We start from the raw sequence: 6,075 nt of genomic DNA on the forward strand, positions 1-6,075 counted from the left end.
TACATTGCCTTGCATAAAAAAAAAAAATTACAGATGAATTTAAAAAGAAATATAAAAACATAAAAAACAATCTCTTGGTAAATTTAGAAAATCGCTAGAGATGTGTGTACGAGTATTTTTCAAAAAAATTCTAATCACATTTTTTCAAATATTTGTACATTTATAAACTTTTTCAACCAATCATATTTTACTACATGTCTCTATGAAAGACCTTAGAAATAACCATTTCCGTCAGATGCACAGTCATGTAACCGTTTTCAGTTTTTTAGACCATCAAACCTAGCACTATTTAATTATTCTGTTTCACTTTAACTCGATAAACCTCATCGAACCAATTACTTTTTTTCTATTGACAATCTTCCTTCGTAAAAAACTCATCACACTCAACAAAACTTGTCACATACAACCTTCAACATCAGTGCAAAATCTTTAACTAATAATTTATTTTATTTGACTAACAAATTGCCCCTTAAAATTAACGCGATCATTGAAAATAGATCTGAAGATGAAATCCTTAATCCTAAATGAAAGAAATTCTTTAAGTATTAAAATAAATTAGAGAATTGGAAAGGTTGGTTCAAATATCTCTTAACTGTCCATATCTCCACAATTTCAATAAATGCGTTCACAATACAAGTTTCTCAATGATTTATCTTCTTCTCTCTCTTCCAAACTTTATTTTTCCAAACATTACGAGTTTAAACTCAAAATCCTTCATCTTCAAACAAATCTCAAGAGTTTGATCGCTCTATTTTGGCGCTCTTCTCTCAACATTATCATCGCAGGCAACTTCAAACTCTAACCTTCTCCATACTTTTTCACTTTCTCTAGTATGTTTCTACTTCATCTCATGTGTTTCATTTCAATTACTTTATCATTTCAAATTTTCTTCCAACATGCATTTCTTAAAACCTAATTTCACTTCTTCTATTTAATAAAGATGGATGCATCAATCTCTCTTACTACAACCTCTCCAACAAAAATTAAAGGGAAACAACCTGCAAAACAACAAGAAAAACAAACCACTACCAAAGATTTTGAACATTTAAGTTTAAAAATACTATCTCACGTAACAGATACCATCATTAAGGGTCCAAATAACACAACAAATGACAAGAAAATTCTCTTCTCCTTTTTTGTCGAAAATGAACTCCATTACTTCTTAAGTCCTCTGAATTCTCCTGATCAAGCCAAAAAGATTTTCCATTATATCCTTAGTATCGAACGTAAGAATTTACTTATCAAACAAGACTTGTTGTGGCTCCCTTTGTTGAAGCATATGACTATTTTGCAATAATCCCAACATTTCCTTCAAAAACTCAAGTTTCCTTGCTTGGTACAAGAGAATTGAACCTCTAAAATTAGAAGAATGGAAGTTTCGGAAAATCTATCACATTTTTCACCAACAATACATTATTAGATGATTGGAGCTGCACTATATTTTAAAAACAAAATCACCAATAATTTTCATCTTCCATGTGGTATGATCGGACCTACACTCTTTGATGTTGTAGCTATCACAGGGCTTTTTGTAAGTGGACCTACGGCTACCTTTGATATGAAGCCTGAACGAAGATGCAACATTATTGAGAAAAATTCTTACGGAGAATTTATCAAACACAATATGGGAGATGATGGTAGTCCATTTACAGATGATGAGTATGTTGCCTTTTTATACTACTGGTTCAATGCTATTGTTTTCTGCTTAAGAAGTGTTTCTATGCAAAAATTGTTCATCCCATTAGCTGGCCTAATCCATGAAAAGCGCAAATTCAGCCTAGCCAAGTTACTCTTAGGAAGTCTCTATGACGAATTAGGACAAATGATTAACAGCCTTCGAAGTAAGACTTTAATTAGTGCCGGAGGTCCTCTTTGGTTATTACAACTTTGGTTGAATGCTATTTTTGAAAAAACATATAAAACACAAAGGAATTGCCTCCACAGAAAAACAAAGCACTGAAGGACTTCGAGTGATTACCTTGGAACCAAATTTTGTCAACTCTCACTCCACTAGTGAACTCTTCTGGGAAGCATTCTCAAAACTTCATTTGTGCCAAATTTCAAAATAAACTTGCTCCGTTTGTCGACCGAAAATGTGGACCAACCTAGTTTTGAAACTCTATGGTTCAAAAAGATGATGATAAGGAATAGCAACACCTGACTGACTCTATGTGGTCCAATTTCCTTGTCATCCAAGTGTTTCCACAGGGATTCCTCAATACAAAAAGGAACAATTTCGAGTCACACTACATGCTCTCCATTATGTTGTAAGACAAATGCGTTTTTCTCAAGCTATCCCAGCACCATTTCCAAGCAAGTCTCCTCCTCTTTGCCAAATAAATTTCAACAAAAAGAGAGAAATTGACAAATGTTTTTAGCACAACGAGAAAAATCGAAGCCACTACTTCCCACTTGATGTGTGAGCATCTTTTCTTTGTTTTCTTACTATTTTAAATATGAATTTATTGAGATTTTAGTGTTTGAAGCCTATTTGGATGTTACTTTGAGTCGCTTTATTATTTTAATTATTTCAAATAAAATTTGGATCAATTTGGTAGAGTTCGTGTGCAAGAAAAGAGAAGAATTTTGAATCTACTGAGCTGGCGCTAAACGCCACATCTAGCGTTTAGCACCCAAGTGTCTCGTAATGTGTGCAACCATTTTGTGAAGGCGGCATTAAACGCCAAACCTGGCGTTTAGCGCCAGGACACCCGAAACTTCACCATTTGATTCTGTTCAAGCGGCGCTAAACGCGGACCTAGGCATTTAGAGCTAGGTTCTTCATGACTCGCTGCCTCATGGGGCTCTAAACGCTGAGCATGACGTTTAGCGCTAGGAACACAGCAACAAAAGGGAGCTTTCTGCCACCTGGGGTGCTAAACGCCAATTCTGGCGTTTAGTGCCAGTAGCGCGGATCCAACTTCAACAAAGGGGCTTCATTAGTTAGATTGGATTATAATTATTATATTTTATTTTATTTTAAGTATTTCTATTCCCAAACACAATCTTTTGGACTTTAGTAATTATTGGTTTATTCTATTTTCAAATAAAATTAGGTTAGATATAAAAGAAAAAAGATTCAGCCCTTCGGACTCTCTCTTCTCTTCTACCTCATTCTAGTTTTCACACACTTTTGAACCCTAGCTTTTCTCTGAGTCATGAGCAACTAAACCTCCTTAGTTAAGGTTAAGAGCTCTGTTTATTCTATGGATTAAAACTATTGACACTCTATTTTGATTAATGTATTGATTTAAATTCAAGGATTACTTTCATTCTTCATCTTATGAATCTGAGTGTATTGGAAAATAACTCTTGTTCTACATAAATTCTCGTTGATTCTTGAAAAAGTTATCTCACTTGAATACTAGCTTGAAAGTAAATTCTTCCTAAATTACTAATTGCCTAGACTTAATAGGATACGTGATATATAATCCTCTTATATTTAGGTAATTAGGATTTTTGTGGATAATAAACTAGAATTGAACCTAACCCTTTAATCTATAGGAATTGGCGATCGATTAGGTTAAAGGAGACTAAATCACTAAGGAATTAGGGTTTAGTCAATTACAGTTTGCCATGAAATTGAATCTTATATGATTAAAATAGTTGGTAAGTGTTCATACCCTGGGTCGAGCTGTCCGACCCGGGATGTTTAGCGACAAGGTGACCGACCTCTTCAGGTCAGACTATCCGACCTCTTCTCAAAGAATTTGGTCAAATTGCTAGGAAAGCCCAATAAAGGGCCCAGATAGAGGAACACGACCCAAATCCAAAGGCAGCCCAAGCTTATAGAGATAAGCGCGGTTCCCTTGAAGATAAGATGACCTCACTCAAAGATAAGATAAGATAACTATCTTATCCCCAAAAAGGTCATCCTCTACTATTATAAATACACTGGAGCACCCAGGTATAACTCATACTCTGATTCTACTAAAAAACCTGCTTAATACCCTTGCTAACTTAAACATCGGAGTCCCTTGCAGGTACCACCACCCTCCGGTGACAAAGGATCAGCAGCGTAGCCAGTCCAGTAAGTCGAGCACGACAGCTCCGGCCACCATCCACCAGCTGGACACATCAGCTCCGACCAGCATAGAAGATCTCGTCCGAGATCGACCTACAGTTTCAGGTAACCCTCGGAACATTAGTGCCGTTGCCGGGGAACCTGGAAGACATCCCATCACCATGGCGGACGACCTTGATAACGACCACGACTTGGATCTAGAAGATAGAATGCCGCACAAAACACGGACACTACACCAAAAGATACTCCTCAACCTAACGGAGATAAGAGTTCGCCAAACCTGGGAGCCCTGGAGGCGCTTCAAAACCGCCTAAAACAACTCGAAAAAGTGGTGGAGCATCAACAAGAAGCTGAGAGAGACCTACAAAGGGAAGTTAGGTGACGCTGCGAGTTAGAGGACAAATTCCTAAAATTCGAAGTAGATCTCAAGGCCAAAAATACTTGATCCAAGCACGAAGACGACTCCTGTAAGGACCAAGACCCATTCACCAAAGAGATCATGAGGACCAAAATCCCAAAGGACTTCAAACTTCCCGATATGACTTTATACGATGGCACAACAGATCTCGGCCATCATCTCAGTAATTTCAAAAGTAGAATGTACCTCACCGACGCCTCAGACGCAGTTCGCTGCAAAGCCTTCCCGACCACTTTAACAAAGACAGCAATTAGATGGTTCGACAATCTACCCCCTAGGTCCATCTCAAGCTTCGACGACTTAGCCAAGAAGTTTCTGGCCAGATTCTCCATCCAAAAAGACAAAGCTAAGCACGCCCCTAGTCTATTAGGAAGCAAGCAAGGAGATCGGGAAAGTCTCCGCAGCTACATGGAAAGATTCAACAAAGCATGCCTGGACATACAAAGCCTACCAACAGAGGCCGCCATTATGGGTCTCATCAATGGCTTGCGAGAGGGATCTTTTAGCCAATCTATATCGAAAAAACATCCCACATCTCTGAACGAAGTGCAAGAACGAGTAGAAAAGTACATCAACATGGAGGAAAACTCTCGACTAGGAGAGACCTCAAAATCCGGATTCTCCTACTCCTCCCGAGATAAGGATAAAGAGTCCAAAAAGAAAGAAGACCAACATGGGAAAAAAAATAAAAAAATACCACAATTACACCCCTCTTTGGGTGTCCCTTGTGGATATCTACAGAGAAGTTTGCCATACTGAAAAATACCCCCAGCTCGACCACTCAAAAGCAAAAAAAGGGGAGGAAATCGGACTGAATATTGTGAATACCATCAAATCCGTGGACATTCCACCAACGAATGCTTTGACTTAAAAAATGTCATAGAAAAACTGGTAAGAGAAGGAAAATTAGATCAGTACCTAGCCAACCGAGTCGATGAGCAAAGAAAAAGAAGAAGGGACGAAGATGTCGGACGAACTGAGCGATCACCTCGTACACCAGATAGACACATCCACATGATACACGGAGGATTTACGGGAGGAGGAATCTCCAAATCATCTCGCAAAAGATATCTTAAAGAAGTATATCATGTCGAGGGAAAAGTGGAAGCACCCGACATCCCCACAATTACTTTTACCAAAGAGGACGCATCCGGTATCATCTCAGGACACAACGATCCCATGGTCATCACTATCATACTGGCAAACGCAAATCTCCACCGCACACTGGTAGACCAAGGAAGCTCCGCCGACATCCTGTTCAAAACTGCCTTCGACAAACTCAGCCTGGAAGAAAAAGAACTCAGAGTATATCTGAACAGCCTGTTCAGACTGGGAGACACTCCAGTTCAGCCACTTGGATACATCTCACTACACACAACCTTCGAAAAAGGAAACCAGTCAAGAACACTCAAGATAGACTACATCGTGGTCGACGTGAGTTCAACCTGCAATGCCTTAATAGGTCAGACAACATTAAATCAACTTGGTGCAGTAGTCTCGACTCCAGATCTATGCATGAAGTTCCCAACTACAGAAGGGATAGCTACAATAAGAGCAGACCAGAAGACGGCATTCTGCTGTTACAACGAAAGTCTAAACTTCAGAGGCAGAGGAGAAGAATTCCATACCATCG

The sequence above is a fragment of the Arachis ipaensis genome, chromosome B03 (genome assembly GCF_000816755.2).
Source record: "Arachis ipaensis cultivar K30076 chromosome B03, Araip1.1, whole genome shotgun sequence".
Classification (NCBI taxonomy): Eukaryota; Viridiplantae; Streptophyta; class Magnoliopsida; order Fabales; family Fabaceae; genus Arachis; species Arachis ipaensis.